The following is a 23,272-nucleotide window of genomic DNA, read 5'->3' on the forward strand; positions in this document are numbered from 1 at the left end:
GACCAGCTCGGCATTGGCTTAACAGCTTGCCAACAGGATCAATCAGTTGTTGGGAGGACCTGGAAGCCGCATTCCTCGACAATTTCCAGGGCACTTATGTGCGACCCCCAGACGCCAATGACCTAAGTCACGTAATTCAGCAGCCAGAGGAATCGGCCAGGCAATTCTGGACACGGTTCCTAACAAAGAAAAATCAAATAGTCGACTGTCCGGACGCTGAGGCCCTAGCAGCCTTCAAGCACAATATCCCTGGCGAGTGGCTGGCCCGGCACCTTGGACAGGAAAAGCCGAAATCTATGGCAGCACTCACGACACTCATGACCCGCTTTTGCGCGGGAGAAGACAGCCGGCTTGATCGTAGCAACAATATGACCAAGAACCCTGGTAATTCGGACACCAGGGACAGTAGTGGCAGGTCGCATCGTAACAAGCAGAAGCGCCGCATTAACGGCGACAATGCTGAGGATACAGCAGTTAATGCCGGATTCAGAGGCTCTAAATCCGGTCAGCGGAAAAAGCCATTCAAAAGGAATCCTAGGGGCCCGTCCAGTTTGGACCGAATACTCGACCGCTTGTGCCAGATACATGGCACCCCCGAAATGCTGGCCAATCACACCAACAGGGATTGTTGGGTGTTCAAGCAGGCAGGCAAGTTACACGCCGAAAATGAAGACAAGGGGTTGCATAGCGATGACGACGAGGAGCCCCGGCCGCCGAACAACAGTGGAAAGAAGGGTTTTCCCCCACAAGTGCAGACGGTGAACATGATATACGCAACCCACATCCCCAAAAGGGAGCGGAAGCGCGCGTTAAGGGACGTATACGCGGTAGAGCTAGTCGCCCCAAAGTTCAACCCATGGTCCTCCTGCCCGATCACCTTTGATCGAAGGGACCATCCCACTAGCATCCGTCATGGCGGATTCGCCGCATTGGTCCTAGACCCAATTATTGACGGATTTCATCTCACTAGAGTCCTTATGGACGGCGGCAGCAGCCTGAACCTGCTTTACCAGGATACAGTGCAGAAAATGGGCATAAACCCCTCGAGGATTAAGCCCACCAAAACGACCTTTAAAGGTGTAATACCAGGTGTAGAGGCCAACTGTCCAGGCTCAGTCACACTTGAAGTGGTCTTCGGATCTCCGGATAATTTCCGAAGCGAGGAGTTAATCTTCGACATAGTCCCATTTCATAGTGGTTATCACGCACTGCTCGGGCGAACCGCATTCGCTAAGTTCAACGCGGTACTGCACTACGCATACCTTAAGCTCAAGATGCCAGGCCCCCGAGGAGTAATTACAGTCAATGGAAACACCGAACGCTCCCTCCGAACGGAGGAGCACACGGCGGCCCTTGCAGCGGAAGTACAAAGCAGCCTCTCCAGGTAGTTCTCCAGTCCGGCCACTAAACGACCGTACACCGTCAAGCACGCCCGGAGTAACCTACAACAAGACCGCCTGGCACGATCTGAGCAGGCATAGCAACGCGGCCCCAACCCCAACCCTCGCAAAAAGGCGATGCCAGTACTTCGCCTACATAACTATGCTCTAGAGATACCATGGGTAAAGGGGGAGGGGCACCATCATGGCACGCCCAAAAATACGGCTTAAACCGTACCAGGGGCTGCCGATTTTTTTAATTTTCTCTTACTTTTAGGACTCCATCCTTCAGAAGGCCTGTTCGGCAGTTCAATTGCCGCACAAATGATGCAAGAACCAGGGAAGCAGACAAGCCATGCCGCGGTAGGGAACTCCAGGTGGTCTCTATCACGAGCAGTATACCTGCTCCGCATACTATTCTGCAGCTTGCCCCTGGAACGGACATGTTAACTAGTCCAACCTTCCACTTATCGCATTATTTGTATCGTTCTGCTTTGATCGCAGCCATTTTTAATAAACAATGCATAGCTTTTGTCTATTTTTGCATTACCTTTTTTTTCTCTTTATATATGTTCCTTAACGACATGTTGCACCCGTACACGTTGGTACGGCCAAAATACGCCAAGGGCTTTAGTACCCCTCAATATGGTGTGAGAAGTCCGAACACTTTAACAAGTGCGGCACCCCGAACTTATAGCATTATATGCATCGGCTCCGAATCATGTCTTGGGTCAATAGTTGGGTTTGCCCGGCTCCTATGTTTTGGTGCCTTACGTTCCGCTATATCGGCTAAGGTAGCACTAGGAGAACCACTGTGATTGTGCCCCAGTTGAGCTGGGTCGAGCACCTCAGTGGAGAAAGCTAAAACTGACTGTCATGATGAAGCGAGAGCTGGTCGCTGTTCCAGAGGTTTTTTGAGGCCCTAAAGACTTATGCCGCTTAGGGCGAGGAGCCGGCTCTGTCCAGCCAAGGCGTGGATAGCGCTCCGAACTCGGTCTTCCGAATACCAGGGGCTTCGCCGAAATTTAAAATTATAGAATTCTATGGCTAAGTGAGAGTGTTTACGCATTATAGTCCGATTGCCTTGTTCGTTGGGCTGAGCGCCTCCCTCGAAGGACCCAAACATGGGAAAAAGAGCGCTCAGGTTTATCCCCGAACACCCCAGCACTAGCGGCATGGGGGAAGAAGCCGACGACTCGCCATCTCTCAGAATTGATAAACAGCCGCACAGAAGGTAATATTTTAAATTCCAATAAAATTGCTTAGCCCATATGAACAAGTTTTCAGCGCACAGGACAAAATGAGCAAGTTTCACTCAAAAATTACATCCCTAGAACATTCATCCGCCACAAGGCGGGCACCCTTCGGAACATCCTTATAGTAATTCTCAGGCTTGCAATGCTCTTTCCCCGGCGGTGGCCCGTCCTTCACAAGCTTCTCAGCATCCAGCTTGCCCCAGTGCACCTTAGCACGGGCAAGGGCCCTATGGGCACCTTCAATGCAGACGGAGTGCTTGATGACTTCGAGCCTTGGACAGGCCTCTACCAGCCGCTGCACCAGCCCGAAATAGCTCCCAGGCAGAGCCCCTCCAGGCCACAGCCGAACAATGAGCCCCTTCATGGCCTGTTCGGCCGCCTTGTGGAGCTCGACCAGTTGCTTCAGCTGGTCGCTCAGGGGCACGGGGTGTCCGGCCTCAGCATACTGAGACCAAAACACCTTCTCTGTCGAAGCTGCCCTCCTCGGCTCGATAGAATGCGGCGGCATGGGACACACTCCGGGGAAGATCTGCGGACGCTCCTGGAGAGCTTCGGATTCGGGTAAGTAACAAGTAACTCACGTTTATGTGTTTGCCTTGCATAAAGAATGCCTTACCCGCCGCTATCTTCTTCACCTCATCCAACTCCCGGAGGGTCTTCTGGGACTCGGCCTTGGCAGGCTTGGCATTTTCAATAGCCACCGCGAGCTCGGACGCTCGCGTCTTTGAGTCAAGCTCCAAACTCTCATGTTTCTCCATGAGAGCCTGGAGCTCTTGCCGCACCTTGCCAACCTCGGCCTCATACTTCTCCCGCTCGGTGCGCTCCAAGGCCGCCCTCTTCTCGGCCTCGACCAACTGTTGCTTAAGGGTCACCACTTCAGACGTGGCCCCTACAATAGCCATGATAATCCTATCATTCTTTGCAATTGCACCTTTTTATATATATTTAAAAAAACAAGGTATTTCTTACCTTCATTGTCCTCGAGCTGCTTCTTGGCACGCCCGAGCTCTTGCTCGGACCGCTCGAGGCTCTGCTTCAGCGTGTCCACTTCCGCAGTCAGTGGGGCGGACGCAAGCAGGGAAGCCTGCATATGCATATTGACTCATTTTTGTTAGACTCCTGCGAATTCTATTTGATCCTCTATTCGGCTTTTCTTCCCAACGCCAAACAGAGCATCAGGGGCTACTGTCTATGCGGTACTATTATTCACACATTCTTTACTTACCTCAAAGCCTGTCAAAAGGCTAGTACAAGCTTCAGTCAGTCCGCTCTTGGTGGACTGAACCTTCTGGACCACCGCACTCATAATAGTGCAGTGCTCCTCGTCGATGGAGGCGCCTTGGAGCGCCTCCAACATATTGTCCGGCGCCTCTGGTTGGACGGGGGTCACCGGCACGGTGGGCTTGCTCCTCTTGGAAGGAGGTCGCCCGCCGGACTCTGGAACCTTTGAAGGTTCCGGAGCGGTGTCCGGCCTAGAGCCAGACTTGGAGCCCTGGGGGGTTTCATCCCCTTTACTCCTGGAGTTCGGGAGGTCGCCTTGCGGCGCCTCCAGGACCACCTTCTCTCGGCTTGGAACCTGTTGGGACAACACTTCGGTGTCGTCTGTAGGGCGGGGGGAGGAAGCCGTCGGAAGCGAGTTTACATCCGACGAGTCCAGTGAGCCGCTCGACGATGCGTCGAGCTGGTCTTTGGGTGGGCTGCATAAACATATTCGACGTAAGGGAAAGTTGTGCAATAAACGAATACTATGAATTACTCTGGTATCCGGATACTTACGATTTTGCCAGGGGCTTGGCCCTGGGCTGCCACTCCTCTCCGCCGTCGTCGGCGTCGGTGGAGTAGTCCGAAGGAAGGGTTTTCCCCTTCTTGGACCCTCTGGCCTCCCCAGAGAGGGCGGCCTTCCTTTTCTTCTCTCCTCCCGCTGGAGGGGGAGAGGTTTCTTCTTCTTCCTCCTCGTCTTCACGGGAGGAATGCACCTCGGAACCATCGGACGATGGATCCGACACCTCCTGGAGCCGGGCACTCTTTCGAGTCCTCGCGGCCTTTTTTGCGGCCTTCTTCTCCGGCACCACATAGGGTGCCGGAACCAGCAGCTTCGCCAAGCGAGTGTCCGCTGGGCCTTCGGGCAAAGGAGCCGGACAGTTGATCTGTCCGGACATCACCTGCCAATCCTGTCAAAGGTAAGGGAGCTTAGATCCCGCATAGAGTCAAACTATGAAAAACTGATACCCTGTAAAAGGAAAAAAACGGCTTACCGCGAGAGCGTGACACTGAGCACTGAATCCGCGATCCTCGGTAGCGGATGCGGGAGCCTCGACGCCCTTGAAAAGCACCTTCCAGGCATCTTCGTACGTCGTGTCGAAGAGCCTGTTCAGAGTTTGGTGCCGCGCTAGGTCGAACTCCCACAGGTTGAAAGCCCGTTGTAGACACGGGAGGATCAAGCGGATGAGCATAACCTGGACTACATTGACAAGTTTGAGCTTCTTGCCCACCAGGGTTTGGACGCATGTTTGGAGTCCGGACAACTCTCCCTTCTTGCCCCACGACAGGCCCGTCTCCTTCCAGGAGGTGACCGCGTAGGGGGTCCGGATCGAAACACAGGGGGTGCGACCCATTCGTCGTCGCGCGGCTCGGTGATGTAAAACCACCCCGATTGCCACCCCTTCAGGGTCTCCACAAAGGATCCCTCGAGCCATAGGACATTGGCCATCTTGCCCAACATGGTGCCTCCGCACTCCGCCTGGTTGCCGCGCACCATCTTCGGCTTGACGTTGAAAGTCTTGAGCCATAGGCCGAAATCCTCGCACATGACGATAAATGCCGAGATGTTGAGGACGAATTTCGGGGCCAGATCGTGGAAATCCAGGCCGTAGTAGAACATGAGCCCCCGGAAAAATGGGTGGAGAGGGAAGCCCAGTCCACGGAGGAAATGGGGGAGGAACACCACCCTCTCATGGGGCCTAGGGGTGGGGATGAGCTGCCCCTTTTCGGGGAGCCGGTACGCGATGTCGTTAGACAGGTATCCGGCCTTCCTCAGCTTTTTGATATGTCCCTCCGTGACGGAGGAGATCATCCACTTGCCTCCCACTCCGGACATGGCTGGAGAAGGCTGAGGTGGGGAGTGCGAACTTGGGCGCTGGAGCTCGAGTGCGCAAGAATGGATAGGCGAAGGAGGAAGAAGGCGTAGGTGAAAAGGTGGATCCTTATCCCCTTATATGGGTGGACGCAACTACATGTCCCCACCAGCCTGGTAAAACTCGCTTATCTCCAAGCGCCATAATCAATGGCGCGGTTGGGTTACCCATGCCTGTATTGATGTGAATCTCGGGATAAGGGGACACGATCTCTGCTTTAACAAGACATGCCAAGGAAACCACCTCGCATAACGCGTTGAGGTGGGATAATGAAACGACTCGGATAAAGGCTTGGCCGTGGTGTGTCATGCTACGGAATATGTCAGCAGATTAGATTGGTGTAAATATTATTCTCTCTATGGCAATATGTGGAAACTTATTTTGCAGAGCCGGACACTATCTTTGTGTTCAAAATCTTCTACGAAGTACTTGGAGGAGGAACCCGCCTTGCAATGCTGAAGACAATCTGCGTGCCGGACTCGTCGTCATTGAAGCCTGGTTCAGGGGCTACTGAGGGAGTCCTGGATTAGGGGGTGTTCGGATAGCCGGACTATACCTTTAGCCGGACTCCTGGACTATGAAGATACAAGATTGAAGACTCCGTCCCGTGTCCGGAAGGGACTTTCCTTGGCGTGGAAGGCAAGCTTGGCGATACGGATATGAAGATCTCCTACCATTGTAACCGCCTCTATGTAACCCTAACCCTATCCGATGTCTATATAAACTGGAGGGTTTTAGTCCGTAGGACAACATACACATCAACAATCATACCATAGGCTAGCTTCTAGGGTTTAGCCTCTCCGATCTCGTGGTAGATCTACTCTTGTACTACCCATATCATCAATATTAATCAAGCAGGACGTAGGGTTTTACCTCCATCGAGAGGGCCCGAACCTGGGTAAAACTTCGTGTCCCTTGCCTCCTATTACCATCTGGCCTAGACGCATAGTTCGGGACCCCCTACCCAAGATCCGCCGGTTTTGACACCGACAGCCTGATTCTCAAAGGATTAAAACCCCGACTGATGTGTGACCTCAAACACGCAGCAGGCGCTTGGGTCGATGAACTTCCATCATTTCTGTGGGGTTTGAGGACAACTCCCAATCGGTCGACTGGACGAACTCCTTTCTTCTTGGTTTATGGAGCCGAAGCTGTTCTGCCGAGTGACCTGCTCCACAATGCGCCCCGAGTCGAGCTCTTCTCCGAAGAAGAAGCAGAGCAAGCCCGGCAGGATTCAGTCGAGATCTTAGAGGAGGAAAGAGAGATGGCCTTGATCCGGTCAGCCATTTATCAGCAAGACTTGCGTCGATTCCACGCCAGGAATGTGAGGGGCCAAACCTTTCAAGAGGGGGAGCTGGTTCTTCGAGTGGATCAACAGAAACCACACAAGCTCGCCCCGTCTTGGGAAGGCCCCTTCATCATCACCAAAGTTCTCCACAATGGAGCATACCATCTTTAAAGTGTTGAGCATCAGAAAGTCGAGCCACGGGCTTAGAACGCGGAGCTGCTCCGCCCCTTTTATACTTAAGCACTCATTCGAATAAAATGTAATAAGAAGTACCTTTGTAATTTGTTCGTCAAAGACAAGAGCTTTTCAGTCTTCTCGCATGATTGTTGTTGCTTTTATTTACCTCTGAAATCCCCCAGTGGGTGGGCTTAGCCGCGAATCCGTTCCGCCTAAGTTCGAAAGAAAATCCTACCGAGTGATGGGTAAGCCTCTCACTCGGGAGGCTTAGCCGCGAATCCGTTTCGCCTAAGTTTGCAAAATCCTACCGAGTGGAGAGCAATCCTCCCACTCGGGAGCTTAGCTGCAGTCTAGAACTCGCCTAAGTTCTCCCACTCGGAGGCTTAGTTGCAGTCCAGTACTCGCCTAAGTTTGTAAAATCCTACCAAGTGGAGAGTAACCCTCCCACTCGGGGGCTTAGCTGCAGTCTAGTACTTGCCTAAGTTCTCCCACTTGAAGGCTTAGTTGCAGTCCAGTACTTGCCTAAGTTTGTAAAATCCTACCGAGGTGGATAGCAATCCTCCCACTCGGGGGCTTAGCTGCAGTCTAGTACTCGCCTAAGTTCTCCCACTCGGAGGCTTAGCTGCAGTCCAGTACTCGCCTAAGTTTGTAAAATCCTACCGAGTGAAGAGGAATCCTCCCACTCGGGGGCTTAGCTGCAGTCTAGTACTCGCCTAAGTTCTCCCACTCGGAGGCTTAGCTGCAGTCCATTACTCACCTAAGTTTGTAAAATCCTACCGAGTGGAGAGCAATCCTCCCACTCAGGGGCTTAGCTGCAGTCTAGTACTCGCCTAAGTTCTAACACTCGGAGGCTCAGCTGCAGTCCAGTACTCGCCTAAGTTTGTAAAATCCTACCGAGCGGAGAGCAATCCTCCCACTCGGAGGCTTAGCTGCAGTCCAGCACTCGCCTAAGTTTGTAAAAATCCTACCGTGTGGAGAGCAATCCTCCCACTCGGAGGATTAGCTGCAGTCCAGCATTTGCCTAAGTGTGTAAAGTCCTACCGAGTGGAGAGCAATCCTCCAACTCGGGGGCTTAGCTGCAGTCTAGTACTCGCCTAAGTTATCCCACTCGGAGGCTTAGCTGCAGTCCAGTACTCGCCTAAGTTTGTAAAATCCTACCGAGTGGAGAGCAATCCTTCCACTCGGGGGCTTAGCTGCAGTCTAGTACTCGCCTAAGTTCTCCCACTCGGAGGCTTAGCTGCAGTCCAGTACTCACCTAAGTTTGTAAAATCCTACCGAGCGGAGAGCAATCCTCCCACTCGGGGGCTTAGCTGCAGTCTAGTACTCGCCTAAGTTCTCCCACTCGGAGACTTAGCTGCAGTCCAGTACTCGCCTAAGTTCGTAAAATCCTACCGAGTGGAGAGAAACCCTCCCACTCGGGGGCTTAACTGCAGTCCAGTACTCGTCTAAGTTTGTAAAATCCTACCGAGCGGAGAGCAATCCTCCCACTCGGGGGCTTAGCTGCAGTCTAGTACTCGCCTAAGTTCTCCCACTCGGAGACTTAGCTGCAGTCCAGTACTCGCCTAAGTTCGTAAAATCCTACCGAGTGGAGAGCAACCCTCCCACTCGGGGGCTTAGCTGCAGTACAGTACTCTCCTAAGTTTAAAAAATCCTACCGAGTGGAGAGCAACCCTCCCACTCGGAGGCTTAGTTGCAGTCTATTACTCGCCTAAGTTCAGAGCTACGCCACAACTACAATGTGCGCTCCATCCCTATCCGCAAGGACGACGAGATGCAGGTCGACTGCAACCTTCCCCTTCAGAGCTATGCCACAAGTATAACGTGTGCTCCATCCCTATCCGCAAGGACGACGAGGTGCAGGTCAACTGCAACCTTCTCCTTCGGAGCTACGCCACAAGTACAATGTGCGCTCCATCCCTATCCGCAAGGACGATGAGGTGCAGGTCGACTGCAACCTTCTCCTTCGGAGCTACGCCATAAGTACAACGTGTGCTCCATCCCTATCCGCAAGGACGATGAGGTGCAAGTCGACTGCAACCTTCTCCTTCGGGACTACGCCACAAGTACAATGTGCGCTCCATCCCTATCCGCAAGGACGATGAAGCGCAGGTCGACTGGAGTCGCCACCACAGAGCTACATCTCCAGCGCAAAGACTATTCCGAGCAGAGAACAAAGTCCACTTGAAGGCAAAACGCAAGCATATTCGGAAATAAACCAAATTCGAATAAATCCTAAAGTTCCAAGCAGCAAACCAAAAGTATTCGAGCATCAAGCCCGAAGGAGTTTAATGGTTACAGCAACCACTCGGCATTCCGAGGCAAATTTAAAGCAGATTCAAGTCTCATAAGTTTGTTCACTCGGCAGGAGGAGGGCTGGCAGGCTCAATGAATTCGTCCAGGTCGATCCCATCCGCGATCCGAGTGGCAGCAGCGATGAAAGTCTCCATGAAGGACTGGAAGTCATGCCTTTTGGTGTTAGCGACCTTGATCGCCGCCAGCTTGTCTTCATGAGCTTCCTTGCAGTGGACTCGCACCAAGGACAGCGCCACATCAACACCACACCGGGCGGAGGACTTCTTCCATTCTTGCACTCGGTCACGGATCTCGTTGAGTCGAGCCATCAGGGATTACAGGTCATTTTGAAGCGTCGCCCTTGGCCAGAGCAATGAGTCGACTCGTGAGACTGCCTCCTTCAGGCACGGGAGGTAGCTTATGACGCTGGCGACACGAGACTCCAGTCGGAGCACGTTCATTGCAGTTTCGTCGCAAACTGGAGAAGCGATAGGGTCCAGACCCGTCTCGAACTTTCTAGTTTCCTCGTAAAAGTCTTGGCAGAATTCTGCAGCCAAAAATTAGTGAGTTGACCGGACAGGATCCATTCGCAAGCATCAACACAGTCGGTTTAAAAGAAATACCTTCCAGCATAAGATAAAGCTTCTTGGCAAGAGTTCTCAGATAAGCCTCCGTGTCATTCCTCTTGTGGACCGCAGACTCCAGCTTTTCATTCAAGGTAATTTTGTCCTTCTTCAGACGACTCACCTCTCAGTTAGACTCGTTGAGACAGGATTTCAGCTTGGTCACCTCCCCTTCCAGTGCTTCGGCTGAAGCCAGCTTCTGGTCTGCAAGGGCAGTTTTATCTTAGGCTTCCTTCTGTGGAGCGGCGAGGTCCGAGTCCTTCTTCTCAAGAGCCAACTTCATTTTCTCTGCAAAAGAAGCAATCAGATCAGACAAGAGCTCGAAGAAATGTTTTAAAAAGATAGTCGACAGGCAGTTACCTTCCATACCGGCAGCTTCGTCTTGAGCTTTCTTCAGATTCTGCTGGGCCAACTCTAAGTCAAGGTTGAGTTGCCTCTGCTTCTCCTCAAGTTCAGCAAACTTGTAAATGAGAATACAAGACTTATGCAGAAGGCAAAAGACGTGTCAATCGACAAGATCAAAGGTTGTTCACTTCTGAGTGGATAAAACTTAAAGAAGTTCGCTTAGACCCCAGTCGACTGCACACAGTCGACTGCGGTCTCGGGGGCTACACCCAGCAGGTGCACTTGGCGTGCCCCCGCTGATTAAGACCCAATTCGACCGGTCCGCCCGGGTCAAGTCAAAAAGAACTGTTCAGACCCCAGTCGACTGCCAGCAGTTGACTACGGTCTCGGGGACTACACCCAGTGGGTGCACTTAGTGTGCCCCCACCGGTTCAGATCTCATTCGATCGGTCTGCGCGGGTCGAGTGGAAGAAAAGAAAGGAAGGAAGAACTCAGACCCCAGTCGACTGCCAGCAGTCGACTGCGATCTCAGAGACTACACCCAGTGGGTGCACTTAGCGTGCCCCCACTGGTTCAGATCCTACTCGCCCAGACCGAGTGGAAGAACGCAACTACCAAAGACAATAAAACACCCAGTGGGTGCACTGATTCGATGCAAACAACAGGAGATTGTATAGAAGAAAATTTTTCGGGTATCATATCTTGATAGAACAAGGTCAGTTGAAAGTTTACTTACCTGGACATTGGCCCGGAGAGCAGCGCTGGCGTCGTAAGCGGCCTGGCTATTCTCGTGCACCGTCTTCATCCGCTCCATCATCACGTTAGCCCGACGGATGGCTTCCGCAGCCGCATTCAACTGGTTTTCCGGGACAGGGTAGCTGGTGAAGAAGAGGGTAGACGACCCAGGTGCAGCAGCTTGGACCTCCGAGGCATGAGATGGGACGACTGAAGGAATCATCGATACATTCGATGGTGCGGGGCGCTCACTCGACAAGGGTACAACGAAGATTACAGAGGCCCCGCCCGCGTCTTTAGATTGATGGACGGTTGGTGTTGTTGTTGCTCCCTACTGAGACGCCTTACCAGCCGCTGCCTTTTTATTCTTCTTGGGCCTAGGAGCCACATCTTCATCGTCATCTGGGAGATCAATGACGTTGGGTGGAGCTGCGGAGAAGATCAGTCGACTCCAAAGTGAACCGCTAGAATCCAATCGACCGAGTAGTCAAGAGCAAGATCATAAGAGTTTTTACCTAGGTTGGAGGTGACCGCATCTTCCATCTCCTCGTCTCGGTACTGGTAAGAAGAGGTTCCTAATGTAGCAGCACTGCAAAGGCCCGCACCCAGTCGGTTACGTTCTGTTGCTCGAGTTGACGAAAAGAACAAGTCGGATGGTTACCCGGAGATGGTAGGGACGGTCACTTTGATCCTGGGCAAAGCCTTTGGCAGTTTGGAGGAGGTGGCTTTCGGTGCTTTTGGCGCTGGAGGCGGCACAACCTTGGGCTGCTTCGGGGCCTTCTCAATCAGCGCTGGAGAAGATGTCCGAGGGCGCTTCGAAGACTGCCCAGTCGGCGCGGTCGCCAGGTCCGGGGTACTCGCCGGGTCGTGAGCGTGCTTGGATCTCCTCTCTCTGCGAGGAGACGAGTCGACCTTTTCGTCATCAGTCGAGTCGTCGCTCTCCTCGGCATCCGAGTGCCACTCGCTGCTCTCGCCCCCGCTCTCTCCTTCCTCGACGTCTTGCCCCTGCATTCCATTGGGCATCAAGTACATGTCGATGAGGGCCTAAAAGGACAACGGTCGAAAGAAATTCAGTCGACCATCAACAAGGTGTCACACAAAGAATCAAGAAGATACTCGACAAAGCAGAGTCATACATGTTCCGGCTGGCGCGAGTGGTCGAATGGAGTCACCCTCCTAGACCCCCGAGGATTGTCTTTGTTGCTGGTGATTCCCTTCAGCCACTTCTCCAAGGTGTCTTCGCTGACGTCCTCCGGGTGGATCCAAGTGGAGTCCTCAAGCCCCGAGTACATCCACATCGGATGGTCACGGGCCTAAAGCGGTTGGATGCGTCGACTGAGAAAGACCTCCAGCAGGTCCATCCCAGTCACCCCATCGCGGACAAGTTGGACGACCCGCTCGACCAACACCTTGACCTGCGCCTTCTCTTCTGGGACCACCTTCAAGGAGGAGGGCTTCTCCACTCGAGCTAGGGAAAAGGGAGGAAGTCCAGTCGACTGGCCCGGAGTCGATTGGTCCTTACAGTAAAACCAAGTCGACTGCCAGCCCCGGACCGAGTCGGGAAGGATCATCGTTGGGAAGGTGCTCTTGTTCCTCATCTGGATCCCCAGACCCCCGCACATCTGAATCACGTGCGTCCTCTCATCACTCGGATTGGCCTTTTTGACCAACTGGGAGCGGCAGGTGAAGATGTGTTTGAAGAGACCCCAGTGCGGTCGACAGCCCAAGAAATTTTCACACATCGACACAAAGGCAGCCAGATAAACTATGGTGTTTGGAGTGAAGTGGTGAAGTTGAGCCCCGAAGAAGTTTAGAAAGCCACGAAAGAAAGGATGGGGAGGTAGAGAAAACCCGCGATCGACGTGGGTGGCGAGGAGAACGCACTCACCCTCCCGCGGCTGCGACTCGGTCTCGTTCCCCGGGAGCCGCGCCGATTTGTGGGGGATCAGTCCCCCCTCCACCAGGCCATCGAGGTCGTCTTGGCTAATCGTCGAGCGGATCCAATCGCCCTGGATCCAGCCCGGCGGCAGGCCGGATCTTGATGAGGATCTGCCCCGACTGGTCCTCTTGCCCTTCGCCTTCGCGGTCGCCTTCTTCGCGTGCTCCAACGCCACCGTCTTCTCTTTTCCCATGGTGGCGGATCAAGCTCGAGTGAGGTTTCGATGCAGAGAGCGGAAGCGTGCGTGGCGGAGAGGTCTGAGGAAGAAGAAAGGGAATGGGAGCGCGCGGTGCAAAGACCCGGTCCGGTACCTTTTATAAGGTCATTCCCCGAGTGACTGACTGGTAGGCCCAGATGATCTAAACAAATCCCGCAACAGTCGCACGCGCAATACGTGGCGAAAAAGGTGGCGCGGAGATCGAGGCAACTTGCCTAATCCATCCCGATTACCACGGCCTCACCCGTCCGGCGCGCTTCCCAAAATTCAAATCCTGCGAAATCCGCGGAGAGCAAAGTAACTTGTCAGACTGAAAACGTCCTCCACATTATCAATTCTACCGTGAAAATTCACTCGACGAAAACCAAGAATGGACCAAGGCGACTGAAAAAGAAGTTGACATTGTCTCCTCAGTTCATGGCTCCAGAACAAGTTATACTCACAACGCGAAGAATGAGTCAGAAGTGTTCCCAACTCCTTCCCCACTCAAACCCTGATCCATTCGGGGGCTAATGACGAAGCTATGTACCTAGGGTAGGGTCATGGATCTGTTCAAGATACCCTCCCCAAGGACATCTCTAAAAGAACCAGAAACAGTCGAAGAGAAATCATCATCCACTAGACCATAAAGCCATGTTCCACTCGACATTCTTGAGGACACTCGACCATGCGGACAACCACTCGACTACCAGAAGATGGAGAACCTCTCACTCTGCAACGGTCGGGATTAAGTCATAGCTTTAATAGTCATTTATAGCACTTTACTTCGGAGGTTACCAGTAACGCTCCTTCCTTATGAACATTGAACCCTGTGTAACGGAGGGGAGTTGGGGTCCTGGTGCACTCTATATAAGTCGCCCCCTCCTCCGGGATAAGGGTTCGCACCCCCTGTAACTCACACGCATATATCCAGTCGACTGCCTCCGGGCTCCGAGATGTAGGGTTGTTACTTCCCCCGAGAAGGGCCTGAACTCGTAAAACTCGCGTGTACAACTCCTCGATAGCTAGGATCTTGCCTCTACATTCCTACCCCCCATTCTACTGTCAGACTTAGAACCACGACAGGGGGCACACCCATGGACACACAAGTTGTCTTTTATCCGTGTGCGGTGCCCCCCTCCACAGTTACACACCGGTCATATCGGTGTAGTGCTTAGGCGAAGCCCTGCGTCAGTAACTTCATCATCACCGTCACCATGCCGTCGTGTTAACGGAACTCTGCCTCAGCCTCAACTGGATCAAGAGTTCGAGGGACGCCATCAAGCTGAACGTGTGCTGATCACGGAGGTGCCGTGCGTTCGGTACTTGGATCGGTTGGATCGTGAAGACGTTCGACTACATCAACCGCGTTACTAAACGCTTCCGCTTTCGGTCTACAAGGGTACATAGACAAACTCTCCCTTCTCGTTGCTATGAATCTCCTAGATAGATCTTGCATGATCATAGGATTTTTTTTTGAAATACTGCATTCCCCAACATGGCCAATGGCAATGGCAGTGGCCACGGGCTACACGATTGTCTCCCATCTCCCTAAATTTAGTTGAGTGGAAGAGATTCTTGAGTGATAGAAGTAAAAAAATTGATGCAGTAATGGTTTAGGCGGTATGCTAGCCGGGGTCTAGTCCCTCAATCTATATCTATACCTACCAATAAAGAGATAAACACTTCTTCCTCCCTAATTTCGCCCGTTCCTTTCTAATTTTCGTCCGGCCGACATTTCTATGTTAGTTTTTTTCGTCCGTCTTTCCCTGGCCCATAAGTTTTGTTCGTCCAAGACAGGCTAACCGAACAAAAAGGCCCGTGTATGGTGAACCAGTGAATCCAGCCCACCAATCTCACTCGAGGTAAAAAAAATACATGCATGTGAGAAGACTGGAATGCCCAGCACATAACGTGCTTGACCAACCGAGCTAACTTGTGTCATCTGTTGAAAGAAAAGATTGATTCTAATTTCCCACATCACTTCCTTATATCCAATCTACTTAATTTATATACGGCTTTGAGTTTTCTTGGAATCAGGAAGGCGGGTCAGAGATCATCTTGACAGAACAATAAGGAAGGAAAGCAGGGCTAATTAACCTTCTATATATATATATATATATATATATGTGTGTGTGTGTGTGTGTGTGTGTGTGTGTGTGTGTGTGTGTGTGGTTGCCTTATTAAATAGATATATGTGTGTGTGTGTGTGTGTGTGTGTGTGTGTGTGTGTGTGGTTGTCTTATTAAATAGATACAAGAGGCGCAAGCAAAAATAAGCACTAGAGTCTCTGTTGGGCTACTGAACGAAACATGCATGCATTATGCATAATATAAGGAGTAGTCTAAGAGGACGCGAGGTGACGGAATAGGGACAAGGAAGGAAATGGGGAGGAGACTAGAAAACCCTAGCCGCTGCTAGCGAGTTCCTACGCCGCCTTCCTCTGGCGGCTCCCCTCCACCGACGACCTCGGCCGCTGATGGTGAGGGGGGTGCCTGTTTCACACGTGTAGATCATGTAGCTTTAGATTAGGCCCTTTTAGCTTAGTTTTTTGGTTGTTCATCGTCTTTGCTTCAGTGGAGGCGATGGCGGTGTTAAATAAAGAAGCTTCAGATCCTTCCCCAACGAGGCGATTGGTCCTAAGGCTGGGGATGGATTTGAAAACCAATCAGTTCAAGCAAGGTTGGTGTGGTAATGACGCCATCCTTGTGGTGGACTTGTGTCCTCGGGCTCCGTCATTGCGACGATGTCTGCTCCAGCATCGGCGTGGAGCTTGGGAGGTAGTCCAGGAGCGGATGCAGACTGTGGTCTGCATCTACGACAACTGAAAGATGGTGGATCGTGTGCTGGGTCCGTGGCTCGTGGCTCGCAGGTATGGTTTCCTCCTTCGAAGCCTTAGTCATGTGGGGTGCCAAATTTGGAGTTCGATGACTTGTCCGGGGTGTTCCCCGGCCTGATTCGTTCAACGGCAATGGCTTCGCCTTGGGTGAGCCACCTTGGAGTTCCACGAAGCTACATATCAGCGACTGAGCCGCGTCGAACTCGGGTGAGAATGTGATCCATTATTTTTTTTCCTTTGGTGGTTGTTGTGGTGGTGCCGGAGGCAAGTGGCGGGCGTTGGTGTCAAGCTCAGGGAATTCTTTGGTCTAGATTGTATTTTTCCTTCTTGGCTGGTGTTCCTTTGTGCAAAGGCTAGCGTTCCGCTATCTTTTCAGTTTTGCCAGGCCGGTTTGCACGTGGCTTATACTATGATTCGTTAGATATAAATGAGACACATATTACCATGCAAAAAAGGAAGAAAATATAGTCTATGGTGGGCTACTAAACGGACCATGCATGTGTCCTCCATAATTTAAGGAGACATACACGTCAGGAATAATTCAAACTTCATGTTACTACATGTTGTCCGCTTGTAAGTCTTAAGAAGAAGAAAAACATGAAGGTTTCAACTGAAGTTGAATTTGGTGTTTGTCCGTGATGAACACTCTCCATAGTTCAATTAAGATAAATATTAAGATGATGCTGGACTAACCTATATACATAGTGCACACAAGGGAAGCATATGCCTAGCCATACTGAAGTTGGACGAAAAGTGTCGTGTGTATACCAATGCCCTTACTTCAATACCATTTTTCCATTTCCTAAATTGCGTATATGGAAAACATGACACTATATAAACACATATATTCTAATGCTAATGTTCATCGTAATTAAAGTAACTTATAAGTAGCTCATATGTTTTATTTATGATGCAAAATCTAATTAGGTTATTTTAATGAACAACATATGCATAATAAAATTCTAATGCAGGCAAGCAATTGGGGTCGCAATCTTCAGTCATGGATGCCAAGTAGTAATAGAGGGAAAACGACAGAGAGCGGTATGCATGGATGGCCAATAAAGAAAAACAAGAAACATTAAAAAGGTAATGAAGCCAATGAGCAAAACAAAACAATTAAAGTTTCAACCTAGCAAAAGAAAATGGACACAAGGGAGGAAGAAATATGATAATAGGGAGTTAACACAAAAGGAAAAAAATATAACATGAAAAAAATGCAAATATGCAGCCAAAACAAAAGGAATATAGAATAGACCAAATTGTAGCTAATCATAAATTGCAGCGCAGCACACCATGCAAAGATTCAATTTCTATGATTAACCCTACATATATCGCAACATAAGAGGAAACCTATACAACGAGGACTCCAAGTTAGCACACACACAACATGAGTATATATGAATGGATGCCCAACGAAGTATACAACATTTTTATGGTATAATGTCAGTAACTCAATAGAAGTGATGCGAGTACAACATTTTTATTGTGAGTATGGTGGTTAATGTGCCGGCATGATATGCTTTGTCAATAGAATCGATGATCCAATCTACAATGTTATACTTAAGTCAGACAAAAAGCAGCGTATATATACCAATACTTAGTTTGCATAATATATGAAAATCCTTTGAATTAGTAATTAAAATCTCGAAAAATATGCTCAAAATAAGAAAATAAGCACCCGATTGAAGTCCTTCGTGCGCCCTTTCCTCTTCAACCACATCCCTTCCACCATCTCTTTCTCCCACTCAAAAACTATTTCAAGCACGACTCATCTTCAACCCTAGGGTACCGGGGAGTTCAAGGAGGCACTGCTAGAGGAAATGAATACGATTCTTCACATAGTTGCCTCATGGTTCTGATAATGACAATTCTAAATGGAATAATTGAACAAAAGTGAAGATTGGGCTTCGACTAAATTCTCCATGGCCGAGAAACTACATTTAAATCAGCCTGTAGCAATGCACGGGTATGTTTTCTAGTACCAGAAAAATAATCCTCAAACATAGCTTTTGAGGTGTCTGATAGAGATCTCTTAGATGATGGACGATGGTTGTCAAGTAGCTAGTTTTGTTAAGCGAAGTTGCTAAGTTGGATCGTGATTTTCTTTTTCCAATAGGGTCAAGTAGCTATAGCAAAGTAATTATCCATTCACCATGTGACACATGTGGTAAGCAAACCAAACTATTCAAAAAACAACTAATTAACCATTCCATCAGATTATGCCGCCCGGCAATTATGTATTTAGTTCATGATAAGCCTTCTAATCGCGTCATGTCAAAGCACATCAAGTGGTTCACCTACATGTTGCATATATGGGTTCCACCAAAATTATATTATACTTTTTAACCAAAAGAGGCAACCCTAAAAAAACTAAAAAAGGCGGCAACAACAATCTGGAGAAGGATATCTTCTAGTTTATTTAATGACACAATACTCCAGTCCAAAAATTAAGGTGATCACTCATCACGGTGCAAGACGATGAATTGCACACAACATTCATTCCAACTAATACAAACCAGCCACAGCACCAGAAAAAGATATACTCCTTTTAGCTAGTCAGGACATCTTTAAGGTGGACTTGCAAAACGCCCGCATAAATCCGGATCACGTTGTTTGGACCGTGAAAGTCATTCAACGCGGGCTTGTATCAGTTTCTAAGACGGTTCAGACGTCCTTTCTCCCGTAAATCGGAGCTTTGCGGGAGTCTAGACACCGGACACGTAGGACCCCGACACCCCCGATTCACCCAAAACCCTTCAAGTACCCCGCGCCTTTATCCTCTTCATTTTCTCTCCTTTCCTCCTTGCCTTCGCCGCCGCTCCACGATCCTAGCTACCAAGCCACAACCCTGCCGAAACTCTACGTCTTCGTCACCTCCAGCGTTTGAGCCAGGCTCCACCCCGCTTCTCATCCGTCTCCTTTCAACCCCTGTCCTCCGACCGCCCTGTCAGGTACCATCTGCTACTGCTATACCCATCATGCCTGACAACTGTTCGATAAATTGCCGGAGATAAAAACAGTTTTCATTTCTTCTTTCTAGCACTGGATTTCGATTTGTAGTACATATACGAGCACTATGTTGAGTCGTCCGACAGCTCATCCAACGAGGAGGCATACTCAAATGAGACGGCGATGATGCAGGTAGTCCATGAAGACGCGGCGTGTGCGAAGGAGTATGTTCTCAATTTCAAGGGCTCAATTAAGGGTCATCGAGTGCTCCAACACAATAGGGCGTGCATCCATTTGACACTGACTAGTGGTTGGAGCGCCACTTGTGGCGCTGCTTGAGAGGAAGTTATGTGCACGTTTTCATTTATGGAAAAACCATGTGGTCCTCGCCTCTATCTAAAAACATCTAAAAAAATCTCACCTCATCTAAAAAAGATTTTTTTTACCAATGTAGCCTATCTATGAGCGCCACTTTCCGTAACCCTCCATTTAAAAAAATACGTTAGGTTCTGACCACCGTCTAAAGAAATATTTCAAAAAAAAATCCTCAACTCCATCTATAAAATATTATAAAAACTTTCTCACCGCGGCCAACCAGCTTACGCCATGTGGCATAGCTAGTTGGCCGCCATTCATGCGACGCTTAATGGGTTTAATAATGGCCGACTACTTTGCTTCGGATGCACTCTTTGTTGACTATTTTCACCGAGATGCGTGAGAAAAAAATTATATGAGACCAGGTCTTACGGGTTAGCATGTGAGACCCACCCTGATGAATGACACATGTCATTTACAAATCACAAAGCATCTACCCCATCTCACTTGAAATCGAGGGGGTAGATGCTTTATAATTTGTGAATGCCACGTGTCATACATCAAGATAGGTCTCATATAATTCTTTTCCGATGTCTTTGATGGTCAGTCACGCATAGGGGAATCGCTGATTATTTTTTTAGGATTGGAAATCGCTGAATTTGCGCGTCAGCCAGAGTTGGCAGCTGGTACCGATTGGGCGAACGGGATGGATGGGAAACTCTGCTGCTGTTTCCAATAGGGATCCACTGTCATGTCGTGTATACATCACATTACATATTCGGGTAGAGCTGCACTTTATCCGAGTGTTGAAGAACGTTGGGCCAGTAGCAGTAGATGCGTCACTGACAGACAGCCTGGTGCACAACAAGAGCATATTCCAGTATCGATCGGTCGGTCGGTGATATTCTTGCCACCCCGGAGCGCACCTTATGATATTACAGGTCATCCTGAACCTCGGAGAAGGGAGGAGGAACAGTTACGGTTCAACGCTAAGGGCTCCTTTGATTCAAAGCATATCTTTAGGATTTTTGGAAGATTGAAATCCTTAGGAATTTTTTTTATGTCGGTCCTTTAATTCATAGGATTAGATCCCATAAGAATTTATCCTATGAAATCTTTTATACTACATTTCATAGGAAATCTAACATCCACTCTAACCTTTTTTTACATTTCTTTTATTTTTCATGTGGCATCAAACACTCTTTGATAATCCTATAAAATTCAAGTTGACATACCACTGCAATCTTATACTTTTTATATTCCTACATTTTTAAAATTCTGTGAATCAAAGAGGCCCTAAGGCTCGAGCATGGCATTCACATTCTGCAATCAGAATCACGACCGATGTTTGTTGTGCTTGCACTTCCCGGCAGCTTCAGCAGCATCCGTCCGTGTGCTGCGAACGACCGAACATAATAGCATAGCACGGTCGCTTCTGATGCTCGGAAGACAGTGCTGTAGGCGGCTAAGGCTAACTCCACCGCGCGACCTCAAATGGATATCCGTTTTGTTCGATTTTTGTCCGTTTGGATAGGGATTTGAGGTCGTGTCCGGGCCTGTCCTGAGATGCGGTGGTCGTGCGCCCAGCGTGCGGCCACATCCTTTTGCCCCATCCAGTCCGTCGAAGCCAAAAATGCCCAAATTTGCATCAAAACTAGTTTCCAACCCAAATATTTGTCTGAAAATTAAAATAGTTTTACAACCCAATTGAAATTATCTTTAATAAAATAATTTTACAACCAAATCGAAATTGTTTGACTGAACATAAAATGGACCAATACATTTATTGATTGCCAATGTGATCCCACACATGCTCAATCAAGTCATTTTGAAGATTCAAATGAGTGTCTCACGATGGAATTGGGCAAACTGTGGAATTGGGCAAACTGTTCAAATGTGGCCGGGTCTTGGTGCAGGGGCTCAATATTTTCACCTTAATAATCAAATCATTGGTCGAAGATACTCTCATCACGCTCGTCCTTAACGATCATATTGTGCATGATCACACAAGCAGTCATCACCTCCCAAAGCTTCCTTTTATCCCATGACAGTGCAGGGTTTCAAACGATACACCATCGGGATTGAAGCACACCAAAAGCACGTTCCACATCCTTTCTAACACTCTCTTGCATTTGGGCAAATCTCTTATTCTTCTCACCTTGGGATTTCGAGATTGTCTTCACAAAAGTTGACCACTGAGGATATATACCATCTGCTAGATAGTATCCCTTGTTGTAATGCTGGCCGTTGATCTCAAAGTTGACAGGTGGGGAGTGGCCTTCTGCAAGCCTCGCGAAGACTGGAGAAAGCTGCAGCACGTTGATATCATTGTGAGAAGCTGCCATGCCGAAGAAAGAATGCCATATCCAAAGATCTTGCGATGCCACCGCTTCTAATATGACAGTGCACCCGTTAACACGCCCCTTGTACTGGCCCTGCCAAGCAAATTGACAGTTCTTCCACTCCCAGTGCATACAATCTATGCTGCCAAGCATACCTGGAAAGCCTCTAGCTGCGTTGGTCACCAACAATCTCTCTTTATCAGCGGCAGTTGGCTGCCTCAAGTACTCTGGGCCAAACACCTCGATCACAGCCTGGCAAAACTTGTACATTGACATCAGACATGTTGTCTCATTCATACGCACATACTCATCCACCAGATTGCCTGGAATTCCATATGCAAGCATGCGGATGGCCGCGGTGCATTTTTGGTAGGAGGAGAATCCAAGCTTGCCAAGGGCATCCGTCTTGCACTCGAAGTATGGGTCATGAGCAACCACTCCCTCTCGGATACGATTGAACACATGCCTTGCCATACGAAAACGGCGACGAAATTTATCTGGCTTGAAGAGCGGGGTGTTGGCAAAGTAATCGGCATAGAGCAGGGCGTGGCCTCTCTCCTTGTTGCGGTTCAAGTTGGGAGCACGGCCAGGGAGTGACCCCCTGTACCGAGGAAGCTGCCGTTGAATATGGTCGTGAACGGCCAGTGCAGCCACCACAAGATCTTCATTATCCGACAACGAATCGTCTGATGAACAAAGGAAGTGATGGAAGAAAAACTCGTCTCCACTGTCCATACCTTTGTTGTCAAAAGGTCGAGCACCTTGCGGTCGTGGTGGCGAAGAGGCCGCGATGATCACCTCGACGCAGCAGGGGTGGTTGCCGGCCGGCTACTGGCCGCTCTGGAGCTCTCGTCGGAATCTGCCTAGGCCGCCGTTGTACGTCGCCGGCAGTCGTGTCCCCTCTGCCACCGGCAAGGACGGCGACGGCCAAACCTCCTCCGATCGACGGCCAAAACTACGGTGGAAGCGCGGGCGTGGTGGCGGCCATGTCGAGACGTGGTTTGGTATGAACGGCGGGGGGCTCCGCGGTGAGGAGGCGGCCGGAGAATAGCGGTGGCGCCGGCGGTGGGGCGGGGCGGGGAGAGAGGTTGAAGCGTTGGGAGCGAAGGGACTGCTAGTGTCCCCGATAGGCGGGCCATGGGGGGACAAGGGCGTCCGTCGAGGCCGTCCGCGCGCGTCCGTTTCACCCCAAACCGAGCGCAAGTTCAGGCCGGGGATGAGTCGAAAGCGGACGGAATCCGGATATTTGTCCATTTGAGGCCGTGCGCTGGGCCATCTCGTTTGTCCCTTTTACTTCAAACGAATGAGGACGGACAAGATAGGGTCGCGCGATGGAGTTGGCCTAAGCTGACGAGTGAGGATGACAGCACATGCAAAATCTGTGCAGAGTAATTCAGTTACATCGATCGAATAATTCAGGCCGGGATCCTTAGCTAGTTAATTAGAGCGTTTATAGCCGGACT

The sequence above is a fragment of the Triticum aestivum genome, chromosome 3A (genome assembly GCF_018294505.1).
Source record: "Triticum aestivum cultivar Chinese Spring chromosome 3A, IWGSC CS RefSeq v2.1, whole genome shotgun sequence".
Taxonomy (NCBI): domain Eukaryota; kingdom Viridiplantae; phylum Streptophyta; class Magnoliopsida; order Poales; family Poaceae; genus Triticum; species Triticum aestivum.